Raw genomic sequence first — 14,530 nt, forward strand, 5'->3', positions numbered from 1 at the left:
GCCTCCGCAGGTTCACCCGCCCACCTCTCAGTGGCGGGCAGGCGGCCCGCGGACGCAGCTCGGAGGGGAGCCAGGTGTCGCTGTGGTCCTCTGCATGTGGGTCGCCGCGCTCTTCTGCCTTGTGGGTTCCAGAAAAACCCCGCCTAAATCCGTGGGACCTCGCCTCGGCTCTCCTCCTTCCTTCCAGGTCCTTCTGAAAATATTTATCGAGGTAGGAGGATAGAGAATATGTTATCTGATAGTTTACTAGCTTAACTGACAACTTTTAAGTACTTATCACATGGTATGTGAGCCTTCTTTGGTACTCTTACCCGTGGCCTTTCAAATGTTAGAGCTGGGTCTAGTTGCTAAGACCTGCCCTGGTCCAGGCCATCCCTGCCTACATCTGGATCCCAGTGACACCTGCCTGCAGATTTGCCCGGACTGTTCATGCGGTAGCCAAACTGGTTCTTTCTAATGTGTATATCTGATCATGATCCTTGCTTGCTTGACAGTCTTTACTGTGCATTGGATAACGCCCCTCCATGATATGGCCTCTGTTTACTTTTCAGCCTCAACCCTAACTATTTGCATTTGTGACTCCCTCTCCTTAAACCCAAAGGAGTGTGTACCCTGTTGCCTGGACCTACGAAATCTAGCGGATTCACCCTGCTTTAGTTTTACTCCCTGAGACCGCCTCCCTGCAGCCCGTGCAGGACCTCAGTCCCTCCTGCCTAATGCTCTCTTTTCCCAGTGGCCTTTTGTCCTTTAGCTCAAACACACACACACTAGTGTTTTCAATACCACAGTTTAAACCTGATCCATAAAAGAAAAATCACTCATCCACATCTCCAATTCTGATCTCCTGCCCAGCAGGACTTTTCCATCTAGACATCTTGCCATTACTTCAAAGTCCATCTGTCTAAAAACCAAATCAAACTAACTGCCCTTCTCAGTCTCTTTATTTCTCTGGACAGTATTCCCCCTCTCACAACCAGAGGAAACACTTTGGAGTCATCCTTCCCTTTTCCCTCTTCTCTATATAATGTAATATAGTTGGTCAGGTCCATCAGTTTTTTTTTCCTTCACATACTCTCATCCGTGGCTTCATAGCTGATGAGAAACCTGGACTCTGATCCTGGCTCCACTTCCTATCTCTGTGACCTTGGGTGACAGATTTACCTTTTCTTGTGCCTCAGATTCCTCCCCTACAAAATGGAAATAATAATAAAACCTACCTCATAAGGTTCTAATGAGAATTAAATAAGATAATACATTAAAGGCACCTAGGCAGTGTCTGGCCCATAAACAGCACTTAACACAAGTCAGCTATGTAGGGGAAATATTAAGAAAGACTGTTTAAAAGGAGCAAAAAGGGGTGTTTGGGTGGCTCAATCCATTAGGTGTCCAACTCTTGATTTCAGCTCAGGTCATGATCTCAGCTCACATGATCTTGTGAGATAGAGCCCTGCATGGGCTCTGTGCTGAGTGTGGAGCCTGCTTCAGAGTCTCTCTCTCCCTCTCCTTCTAACCCTTGGCCCCCCCATGCACTCTTTCTCTCTCTCTTTAAATAAATAAAAGAAGCAAAAAGATTGCTGGGTGTCCCAGTGGGATGCTAGACATTGTTCAGGTTATTTGATTTGATGGGGTCTTTGTGCCTTTCATCATCTTTGAGCTATTTTACAGTTCCACAAGTTGCAGGATATTGACAACAATGCAAATAATTCTTGTCCATAAATATGCAAATTATGTTTGTAGGAGATTCTGTTGATTACTGTTCTATGGATATTGACCAGTTTTGCCAGCTTTGTGTCTGTTCAGCAGATTTACTTAAGTGTTCCTAACTGCGTATATAGTCTGGTACTTAGATTACTTCTTTGAATTGGTTGCAACATCTTACTGGTTCCCACATTAATTAATGAGTTAAATGAAAAAAAAATTTTTTTTAAGATTTTATTTTGGGGCTCCTGGATGGCACAGTCGATTAAGCATCCAACTTTTGGTTTCGGCTCAGGTCGTGATCTCCGGGTGGTGAGATCGAGCTGGGCATCAGGCTCCACCCTGAGCATGGCATCTGCTTGAGATTCTCTCTCCCTCTCCCCCTGCCCCTCCCACTCGTGCTATCTCTCTCTCTCCCTCTCTCTCGCTCTCAAATAAATAAATAAATAAATCTTTTTAAAAAAGATTTTTAAGTAATCTCTGCTCCCAACGTGGGGCTTGAACTCACAACCCCAAGATCAAGAGTCTCATGCTTTACTGACTGAGCCAGCCAGGTGCCCTTTAAATGAAATTTTTGACATGTGTTCATTTTATATCTGTATGAGAGTCGTGGTTATACAATCTTGTTAAAAATTATTCTTTAACAACTACCATTAGGTATTATTAACTTCTCTTCCCTTTTACTTCCAGTACCTAGTTTTACATCTTTCTGATGGACATATTTCATTTGTTTCCTTATCTCCAGGTCAATCAGTCTGTATTGAAGAATATCATTTCTAGTAATCACAAATTAATGCAAATCTAAGAAACGCACAGTATGAGTCCATAGATCTATAAACCCTAAGGCCGAATTCCAATTAATGGCAATGGAGGAAAAATTAAGGACTTTTAAAATTATGCTATGGATAACACACTGCCACCAACTAACATTTATAAGAACGTCTATTATTTGCTAATCTTGGAATTAATTTTTTTAGAATTATGAGCACATAAAAGATTTCCTTAGTCTAATTACTTGGTATCAAAACCAATATATTTGAAATATGCATCAACTTTTATTCAGTCCAGGTTACAATCAAGGCAGAAACTCAGTGCTTAACACCAGGACTAACATTTACAAATAAATGACCACAGAGAACAATTCATTAACGTGGCCTTTAGCTATGGCATTTGCTCACTATATCCTTTCTGAGTCGATGGTGATTATAACTGTTCCATCTGTGTAATAATGGATGAAATATAATAGCATTTCTTTCCAAGCTTTAGCCCAATAAGGATTGTCCTATGGTTGGTTGGTATATTTTATTTTATTTTTAATAGTATTTTTTGCTATAAGGACTAGAGGAGTTAGTATTTTTTTAAGATTATTTATTTATTTATTTATTTGACATAGAGAGCACAAGCAGGTGGAGCGTCAGGCAGAGGGAGAGGGAGAAGCAGGCTCTCCGCTGAGGAAGGAGCTCTATGCGGGGCTCGATCGCAGGACCCTGGGATCATGACCTGAGCCGAAGGCAGCCGCTTAACCGACTGAGCTACCCAGGCACCCCTGATTGCTATATTTTATAGAGTTATGCCTTATTGTTCCATAATATTGCTCCCCCTCTTATTTTTTCCAGGCCCTCTGTCAAGAAGTGAGTTTTGTTCCTTATGTTAAGAGTCAGTCTGGCATTTTGGCTTTTACATGACATCTTGAGCATCTAAACGGTCTGAGAGGGTCTACACCAGATCACAGCTGGTTAAATCTCCCAGGATAAGACTACTCCACATACTTTCTCCTCCTTCTCCAAGGCCCTCAGGGATCAACTGACTTCTTAGTCCATTTTGTTTTGTTACATGTTTTTCATTTTACACACACACACACACACACACACACACACACACACACACACACAGAGTTGCCTATAGTTTCCAGATTTCCTTCAATGATATATGTGTGTGTGTGTGTATATATATATATATACATATATATATATATAATCATTAAAGCATAAATATATATATACAATTGAAGTATATAAAGTATAGATATAGATATATATATGTAGGGGAAAAATCATGCTAAAACCAATAATTCAAACAGTTACTGTTTACATTTTGGTATTAGCTCTAACCTTTTTTCTATGCATAGGCTTTTTGCTTGCTTTTAAATATTGCCTGTACAATATTATTTGAATAGCTAAACATGGTTATAAACTTTTATTATGCTATTATTTCATTCATTCTAAAACATTTATTGGACGTGTACTCTGTTCCTACACGATACTAGTTGCCCAGATTCCAGAGCAAGCAAATAGACATGCTCCATGTCCTCAAAGAGTTTATTCTTTAGTAGTAGATAAAGACACTTATCCAAAAATCATCACAAATAAATATATAATCATAAAATGTGATAACTGCTAGTGTGTTATTAAGGATATAAATTCAGCCTCTCAAATAAAGTCACAAAATAACAGTGCTATCAACAAGGTAAACATTTATCCCTCGGTCACATGGCAGTTTGGGTGAATGCAGTCTCAGATTGTACGGAGATCCCAGAGACTTAGGCTCTTTCAGTCTGGTCATTCTACCATCTGAGGAGTGTAGCCCTCTCCGGTATGTCTAGCATGGCTCTCTAGTAGTTCCATATGGCAGCCAGTAGCATGAGTGAAAGGATAGGGGCAAGACGCCCTTCTCTTTAAGAATGAAGTCATTTTTGTGCCATGGCATATAACCAAGTATGTGCTCCTTTAAGCATTAACTAATAAACTTTCAGTGAGTCTAATTTCAAATTTCATAGTGGCGATGAACATAAACAATATATTAGATATATGCAAAACAATTATGTGATATGAAAAAGTCTGTGGTTTCGTTCGGTGACAGGATCACAGTTAGTGCCAATATTTTTGTGCTTCGTTGCCTGTATTCATAATTGAAGCAAATGCTGAATTTCAGTTAGCAGTTCACAAAACTACAGATGTAATTTTTTTCCCCCATTCTAGTTCACAGGCTCCGAGAATTCTATCCACAACTTTTTTAGGTTAAGAACCTCCTGCTTGGGGTGCCTGGGTGGTGCAGTTGGTTGAGCTTTTGACCTGTGGTCTTGGCTCAGGTCATGATCTCAGGGTCATGAGATCAAGTCCTGTGTGGGGCTTCACACCAAGTGTAGAGTCTACTTAGAGTTTCTCTCTCCCTCTCCCTCTGCCCCTCTGCACTGTGCACTCTCTCTCTGTCTCTCAAATAAATAAATAAATCTTAAAAAAAAAAAACACACAGAAAACCTTCTGCTTTAAGGGAACACCCCAGAATTCCCACATATCACATCTGCCCATATCCCATTGGTCAGAATTTAGTTTTCTACAAGGGAAGCTGGGAGATCGTTTTTATTCTAGTCAGCCATGTACCCAGTTAGAAATCAGGGGTCCTATTATTATTGAAAATGAGGAGAACGGATATTGTGGTACCACTAACAAAAAAAGAACCTTACACTATGAAAGGATTTAACAGGGAGTCCTAATTCAGATTATGGAGTCAGGAAAATATCTCTGAGAAAGTGACAGTTAAACTGAGATCTGAAATGTAATTAGTAATAATAGTAGTGACGACGCTCGTTACTTATTGAGTGCTTCCCAAGTGCCGGGCCTTCTTCGAGTTTGCTCCCCGTATTAATTCAGTCTCTCACTTAGGGTGATTGTTGAGGTTTTAGGGTTGAAAGTCCTGCATCCTGGGACACCCCTCAGTCTGGGGCAAACTGGATGGTTGTCACTGTGGCGGTACTGTTGTCACCATCCCCATTTTACAGAAAAGGAAACCAAGGCATGAAAAGGTTAAGAAAGTTGCCCCAAATTACTCAGCTAGTAACTGGCAGAGTTTGCATCCAGGAAGGCCGCTCTGGAACCTGCCTGCTTCACTACTGGTGGGGCAGCCATAATAAAGTGCCACGGACTGGGTGGCTTCAACAACAGAAATTTATTTTCTTGCACTTCTAGAAGCTCGATGTCCAAGATCAAAGTGTCAGCAGGGTTGATTTATTCAGAGGCTTCTCTTGACTGGTAAACGGCGCCCTTCTCCCTGTGTCTTTACATGCTCTGTCCTCTGTGTCTGCGGCCTAATATTATCTTTTATAAGGACATCAGTCATTGGATTAGGACCCACCCTAATGACCTCATTTTACCTTAATTACATCTTTGAAAATGCTATCTCTAAATAATAGTTACATTCTGAGGTCCTGGAAGTTGGCCTCAAGATATGAATTTGGGGGGAACACAATTCGAGCCCATAACAACTAGTACATTCTGCTACCAGGCTAAGACTGTGTGTGGGGATGGGGGGTAGTGTTCCACGAGAGGGAACGGCGTGTGCACAAACCCTGAATCAGTCACTACTGATTCCAGTAGTGCATTCAAAGAGCGAAAACCTGCGTAGCTGGCATTTATTGAATGTGCAGGAGGGTGGGCCAAGGGAAAGTGGAGAGGTAAGCAGGAACCAGGGATGTGGTGTGTTGTAGGCCAAGTTGAGATTTGAGGATTTTAGCTTAAGTGCACAAGGAAGCCCGTGGAGGGATTAAAGCAGGGGTTTGGGATAATCCAACTTAGATTTTAAAAGACAGCTCTGGTGTCTGTCTGGAGAATAGACTGGAAGCAGGGACACTGGTTAGGAGCTTGTGGCTGGAGCCCGGGCCAACATTGTTGGTGACTTGGACAAGTGGAGTAGTGGAGATGGAGAAAAGTGGGTAGATATCATGTGGGTGAAGGTCGCACCAGCAGAACTTGCTGATGCATGGGAGGGGTCAAGGAAAGGGTGTGTCCTAGCTTCCTCCACCTGGCAGAACCCTTTTTCTACGTGTATCCACCTTCCTCCCTTCGAGGAGCTAGGCAACACCCCGAGACCTCTGTGGGCTCAACCTAAGCATGGTATTTCCACTTCCGTCACCAGTGATTGGTCCAGGCCAGTGCTGTCCCTGCTGTGGCCAGTGGCACTTATGAAAAAGTCTACTATGGGGCTTCTGAGAAATTCGCCTCACTGATAAAGATACAATAAACCACTTATGAAATATTCTTGCCAAAGGTTTAACATAAATCTAGTTAAGCGTCTAAATCTAATTTTGAAGTTCACAAGAAATACAAAGATAAGAGGAACAAAATAAATGGCATCATGAGGAAATATATCAGAATGCTTCAAAAGAAAAACACAATGCAATGAGAATCAAATTGAGGGAATATTCTAAATGAAAGGGGACCAAAAAACATAAAACCAAATGCAGTGTATGAAACTTGATTGGATTCTGGTACAAAAAAAGATAAGCTATAAAATACATTTTAGGGACTACTGAGGAGATTTGAACTTGGACTGAATATTAAGTGATTCTAGGGAATTACTGTTAATTTTTCTTAAGTGTGCTGTTATTGTGGATCTGTAGTAGACATATTTATTCTTTTTTAAAAGATTTTATGTATTTGAGTGAGAGAGTGAGGGGGGGAGAGAGAGAGAGAGCACGAGCAGGGGAAGAGGCAGAGCAAGAGGGAGAAACAGACTACCTGCGGAACAGGGAGCCCGACACAGGGATGCCAAGACCCTGGGATCATGACCTGAGCCAAAGGCAGACGCTTAACTGACTGAGCCACCCAGTCCCCCCGAGACATTGTATTCTTAGGAAATATAGGCGGATGGGGCATCTGGGTGGCTCAGTCGGTTAAGCGTCTGACTTCAGCTCAGGTCATGATCTCGGGGGTCCTTTGATCAAGCTTGATGTCGGGCATCGCTCTCAGTGGAGAGTCTTCTTGTCCCTCTCCCTCTGCCCCCTCCCCCACTTGTGCTCACTCTCTCTCTCAAATAAATAAATAAAATCTTTATAAAAAAGGAAATATAGGCTGAATTGTGTAGGGGTACTGTATGATGTCTGCAAATTACTTTCAAATGGTCCGGGAAAAAGAGTGAAGGAGAGAGATTAAGCAATTGTAGCATGTGGCAAAATGTTATCAATTGTTGAATCTAGGTGGAGGGTATATGGGTCGTGGTTACTATTCTCAACTTTTCTGTATGTTTAAAATTTTTCAAAGTGAAGAGATGACGGGGCAGAAAGACACCAGGAAGACACATACTCTTCTCCCGCTGGAGGCTGTCAGTTCTGAATGCGACGCCTGTAACTGACACGGCGGTGGTGTGGCCATGAGGGAGACTAGCGTGAGCATCTGGCTGAACGGCTGACCTGGCTGTGGGGCCTGCTGACATGAGCAAGCAGATGCATTTCCAACCGCTGGAGCTGCCTTCCTCCCAACTCTCTGTTATGTGAAATAATCCATAGCCCTTACTATTTAAGCATTTTGGCTTGAGCCATTCCCTCTCGTGGAGACAGAGAAAAGGACTAAACACAGAGTAGTCAGGGAGGCAGCAGGGAAGCCAGGCGACAATGGTGGTAGAGGTATAAATCATCTTTTGTATACAGTTTTGCTCTCTGCTTATTAAAATATAACATGAATTTTCCCGTATCATTAAGATTTACTTATAGACATTTTTATTTAATGTTTTGGAATAAGTAATATGTTCTTGTGGTGGGTTAAATAATGGCCCCAGATTTTTTTTTTAACATTTTTTTTATTTTTTTATTTTTTTAGAGAGAGAGAGACAGCACGAGCAGGAGGGGCAGAGGGAGAGAGAGGTAGAGAATCTTAGGCAGACTCCACACTGAGCGCAGAGCCCAACTTGGGGCTCAATCCCAGGACCCCAAGATCATGACCTGATTTGAAACCAAGAGCAGGACACTTAACTGACTTCGCCACCCAGGTGCCCCTGAATATGGCCACAGATATCTTGCAGCTACTCTCATCAAGAGGTAGAGTGTTCCCCATCCCTTGAAGTGGAGCTGGGGTTTTTTGAAGCACAATTAACAGCCAGCATTACATTAGTTTCAGTTGTATAACAACATAATTCAACGATTCTATACATTACTTGGTTCTCACCATGGTATGTGTGGTCACCATCTGTCACCATACTACACAATTACAATATTATTGATTTTATTTCCTGTGCTGTACTTTTCATCTCTATGATTCATTTATTTTATACCCGGAAGTTTGTACCTCTTAATCCCCTTCATCTGTTTCACCCATCCCCCCCTCCATCGACCTCTCCTCTGGTAACCACCAGTTTGTTCTCTGTATTTAAAAGTCTCTTTGGTTTTTTGTTGTTGTTTGCTTGTTTGTTTTGCTCTTTTGATTTCACATATGAGTGAAATCATGTGGCATTTGTCTTTCTGTATCTGAAATCTGAGCTGTCTTTGACATTTGCTTCGACCAATAGAAGATAACAGAAGTGACATTGTGCAAGTCCCAGAGCGTATGCCTCAGAAACCTTGCAGCTTCTGCTTTTCCTGTCTTTTTTTTTTTTTAAGATTTTATTTATTTATTTGACAGAGAGAGAGAGACAGCCAGCGAGAGAGGGAACACAAGCAGGGGGAGTGGGAGAGGAAGAAGCAGGCTCTTAGCGGAGGAGCCTGATGTGGGACTCGATCCCAGAATGCTGGGATCACACCCTGAGCCGAAGGCAGCCGCTTAACGACTGCGCCACCCAGGCACCCCTGCTTTTCCTGTCTTGAACACTTCTCTGAGTCCTCCCTGTAAGGAAGTTGGTCTAACCCACTAGAGGATTAGGGAGGAAAACAAGAGCCAAGACCAACTGGCAGCCATGTGAACAAGGCCAACTTGGGCCTTCGGGCCCACCACATCTCCCAGCTCAATGCTACCACGTGACTGAGGCCAGATAAACAAGCAGAAGAACCACCCAGCCAACCCACAGAACCAGAAGCAATAATAAGTCATTGTTCTTATGTAGCAACTGGTTATTAATACAATTTCCATGGTATAAAAATTTTTAAATATAAAAATACACAAGTGAGGACTCAAAGAGATATTTGTACACAGATATTCATAGCATCATTCATGATAGCCAAGGGGTAGAAGCAAACCACATGTTCACTGATTGATGAATGGATAAAAAATATGGTCTATACATGCAGTGGAATATTATTCAGCCTTAAAAAGGAAGGAAATTCTGACACATGCTATACTGTGAATGAAACTTGAGGACATTATGCTGAGCGAAGTAAGTCAGTCACAAAAGGACACACACTATATGATTCCTCTTATATAAGGTACCCGGAGGAGTCAAATTCACAGAGATTGAAAGAATGGTGGTTGCCAGAGCTGTAGGGAAGGAGGGGGCAGTCATTGTCTAATTCGTACAGGGTTTGAGTTTTGCAAAATGGTGATAATTCTGGGGCTGGATGGTGGTGATGGTTGCACAACAATGTGAATGGACTTAATGATGCAGAGCTATACACTTAAAAACGGTTAAGATGATAAATTTTGTTATATATATTTTACCACAATTGAAGATACCAGTGAAAGTTTTTCTCTGACCCATTCCATACCTGCCCATCTCCTCACTCCCCCATAACCCCTAGGTAACCACTATCATTAGTTAGAATGTGTCTGTGGTAATTTAAAAACCATGTCCACAAATTCTATCATATTTGCTTCTAACAAGGAAAATGATATTCCACTTCTGAGATGAGGAGCTAAAAGGTCTGCACTTGCCATCTTGGGATCCCCACCCCCACCCCACCCGTCACTTGCACTGCGGGAAGAAAACTGCCACACATGTGAGCAGCCCTGTGGAGAGGCCCGTATGGCAAAGAACTGAAGCCTCCTGCCAGCAGTCACGAGTGAGCTGAGAAGTGGATGTTCCAGCCCCTTCAGATGACTGCAGCCCCAGCTGACAACTTCCCTGCAGCGTCATGAGAGACCCTGTGCCACAGCCACCCAGAGCCACCCAGCAAAGCTACTTCCTGATCCCTGGCCCTTCAAAAGCCATATGAGGTATTAAATATTGGTTGTTTTAATCCATTAAGGTTTAGGGTGATTCGTTATATGGCCATAAATAACTAATACAGTACCCTTTATTTATGCATATATATGCAGATATGAATATAGATTTTATTCTCTCCCCCTCCTTTTTACATAAAAGATAGTATATTGTTCACATTATCATAATTTCTCTTACCGATATTTCCATAGAAGTTCATAGTGAGTTTTACCATTTTTTAATAGGTACATACTGGTTAATTTAACTAGTCTTCTAATGGTAGACACTTGTTTTTCTCTATTCATTTCCTATGACAACCAGTGCTTAAATTATTAGCTTTGTACATTATTTTTGCATGCAAATGCATAAATAAATTCCCAAAAGTAGAATTTCTGGGTCAAAATTATGTTTTTGATAGATGCTGCTAAGTTCCCTTTATTGAACTTACGGCATTTTGGACTCCTACTAGCTGTGAGAGAACACAGTTCTGTGCAGCCTTGCCGAAAGTTTGGACATTTTTACCAATTGGATAAGTAAAAAAGTAGTATTTCAGTTTAGTTTTAATTTGTATTTCTCTTATTAAGAGTGAAGATGAGGGGCACCTGGGTGGCTCAGTCAATTAAGCATCTGACTCTTGATTTTGGCTCAAGTCATGACTTCAGGGTCCTGGGATCACCCCCTTCCCACCCCCAGCATTGGGCTCCAGGCTCAGCAAGGAGTTTGCTTGAGGATTCTCTCTCCCTCTCCAGCCCCCCTCCACTTACTCTCCCTCCCTCCCTCTCAAATAAATAAATAAATAAATAAATCTTTTTAAAAAATTCTCTATCACTCTCTGCCCCTCTCCTCCCTCCCTCTCTCCCTCTCCAAAAAAAAGTGAAGATGAGAATCTTTTCATAGTTTTAGAATTATTCTTATATCCTTTCCTATAAACTGTCATTTTTTTGTACTTTAAACATTTTAACTTAAAACACTGTGTCATTTATTTGTCAATATTTTAAAAAGAATATATATGTGTGTGTATATATATATGTGTATATATATATGTGTGTGTATATATATATACACATATATATTATATATATGTATATATAAATATATATATACACATATATATATATATATATATATATATACATTTTTTTTTTTTTAAGTAAACGCTATGCCCAGCATGGGGCTTGAACTCAACCCCAATATCGAGAGTCCCACACTCTACCAACTGAGCCAGCCAGGCACCCCTATTTGCCAATATTTTAACATAGGGCCAAAGCCTTTTCTTTGAGCCTGGTGCCCTCACAGGGGATCCTTGCTATCTCTTTTTTGCATAAATCACATCTATAATGTGTAATCCACAATTCCAAATTTCAACTTCTTTAAAGTGGCATGAAATCTTAAAGAGTCTTGAAAAGGACATCCGGTACAGAATTCTTCCATATGCTTTTCTTTTTTTTAAATTTCAGAGTAGAATTTAGTGATTCATCAGTTCCATATAACACCAGTACTCATTACATCATATGCCCTCCTTAATGCCCATCACCCAGTTATCCCATCTCTCAGCCACCCCCGAAGCAACCTCAGTTTGTTTCCTATAGTTAAGTCTCTTATGGTTTGCCTCCCTCTCTGTTTTTATCTTATTTTATTTTTCCTTCCCTTCCCCTGTGTCCATCTGTTTTGTTTCTGACTTATTTTGCTTAGCATAATACCTTCTAGTTCCATCCATATTACAAATGGCAAGATTTCTTTTTTTTTTTTTTAGATGGCTGAGTAATATTCTGTTGTATATGTATACCACATCTTCTTTACCCATTCATCTGTCGACGGACATCTGGGCTCCTTCCATATTTTGGCTATTGTGGACACTGCTGCTATAAACATTGGGGCAGTGCATGAACCCCTTCAAATCACTGTTTTTGTATTCTTTGGATAAATACCTAGTAGTGCAATTACTGGGTTGTAGGGTAATTCTATTTTTAACATTTTGAGGAACCTCCATACTGTTTTCCAGTGTCCGCACCAGCTTGTATTCCCACCAACAGTGTAAGAGGGTTCCCCTTTCTCTGCATCCTCACCAACGTCTGTTGTTTCCTGAGTGTTTAATTTTTGCCATTCTGACTGGTGTGAGGTGGTATCTCATTGTGGTCTTGATTTGTATTTCCCTGATGCTCAGTGATGTTGAGAATTTTTCCATGTGTCTGTTGGCCATTTGGATGTCTTATTTGGAGAAATATCTGTTCATGTCTTCTGCCCATTTCATGACTGGATTTTTTGGTTTTGGGTGTTGAGTTTGATAAGTTCTTTATAGATTTTGAGTATTAGCCCTTTACCTGATAAGTCATTTGCAAATAACTTCTCCCATTCCATAGGTTGCCTTTTAGTTTTGTTGACTATTTCCTTTGCTGTGCAAACTTTTTATCTTGATGAAGTCCCAGCAGTTCATTTTTGCTTTTGTTTCTCTTGCCTTTGGAGATGTGTAGAGCAAAAAGTTGCTGAAGCCAAGGTCAAAGAGGTTGCTGCCTGTGTTCTCTTCCAGGATTTTATAGATTCCTGTCTCATGTTTAGGTCTTTCATCAATTTTGAATTTATTTTTGTGTATGGTGTAAGAAAGTGGTCCAGTTTCATTCTTCTGCATGTTGCTGTCCAATTTTCCCAACACCATTTGTTAAAGAGACTGTCTTTTCCATTGGATATCCTTTCCTGCTTTGCTGAAGATCAGTCGACTATGGAGTTGAGGGTCCATTTCTGGGTTCTGGGTTCTGGGTTCTGGACCATAGATCTATGTGTCTGTTTTTGTGCCATACCATACTGTCTTGATGATTATAGCTTTGTAATAGAGCTTGAAATCTGGAATTGTGATGCCTCCAGCTTTGGTTTTCTTTTTCAACAGATTGGCTATTAAGATACCTAGGAATAAACTTAACCAAAGAGGTACTCTTTGTTTGTACTCTGAAAACTATAAAACACTTATGAAAGACATTGAGGAAGACACAAAGAAATGGAAAAACATTCCATGCTCATGGATTGGAAGAACAAATATTGTTAAAATGTCTATGCAACCCAAAACAATCTACACATTCAGTGCAATCCTTATCAAAATACCATCAGCATTTTTCACAGAGCTGGAACAAACAATCCTAAAATTTGTATGGAACTAAACTGTCTTTTCATAAACTTTGCCCACTTTTCTACAGGTTACAGGCCTTCCATATTGATTTATAGGAGCTCTGTGTACATGAGGGAGATTAGTCATATGTCTGGGACATAAATCACAACTTTTTTCTCAGTTTGTTTTGGCTTTGACTTTTCTTGTAGAATCTTCCCATGTAGAAATTTTTGCATATGTTTTTATGTAGTCAGACTTAATATTTACTTTTATGGTTTCTGGATTTTGAATCATCATTATAAAGACCTTCCCAATTAAAAAAATTTTTTAATCTTTGTTTTCTTCTAGTACTTCTATACTTCTAATTTTTATATTTGTCTTTCTTGGGTTTGTTTTTTGGAGGGGATAAATATTGCAAAGGCATGGATCCAACTGTTTTCTTTGTATCTTTCTAGTTGTCTTGACATCATATACTCATGGGTCCACCTTTCCCCTTTGACTTAAGATGCTTACTTTTCCAAGGAATGAACTAATGTATGTTTTTGTGTCTATACTGTTCCATTTGTCTATTAATATTCTAATACTGTACTCTCTTAACTATTGCATAAAGTATGTTATCATATATGTCTGGTAATATTGGTCCTTTCTCATTGCTCTTTTCCCTTACCAGTGTTTTCCTGGCCAGTCTTGTTTATTTTTCCATTTGACTTTTAGGATCAGTTTTTCTATTGAAAAAATTCTGAAGGTATTTTTATTGGAATTATATTAAATTTATAGCTAAATTATGGAAAATAGGTATTTTTATTATATTGAGCCTTCATAAACATTTTTTAACGATTTTATTTATTTATTTGAGAGGGAGAGAGAGAGAGAGAGAGAGAAGCAGACTCCCTGCTG

The 14,530-nt window shown here is 40.3% G+C and overlaps 1 long non-coding RNA gene across 1 annotated transcript; it reads left to right on the plus strand.

Annotated features, from left to right (window-relative positions):
* The first annotated feature begins 25 nt into the window (after positions 1 to 25).
* LOC148109453 (uncharacterized) lies at positions 26 to 14,317 on the plus strand. Its single transcript, XR_015725791.1, has 3 exons — positions 26 to 211; positions 10,219 to 10,550; positions 13,418 to 14,317. It is a non-coding gene; the product is annotated as an uncharacterized LOC148109453 (long non-coding RNA).
* Positions 14,318 to 14,530: the final 213 nt, after the last annotated feature.

The sequence above is a fragment of the Ursus americanus genome, chromosome 9 (assembly GCF_024610735.1).
Source record: "Ursus americanus isolate L20-20 chromosome 9, mUrsAme1.1.p, whole genome shotgun sequence".
Classification (NCBI taxonomy): domain Eukaryota; kingdom Metazoa; phylum Chordata; class Mammalia; order Carnivora; family Ursidae; genus Ursus; species Ursus americanus.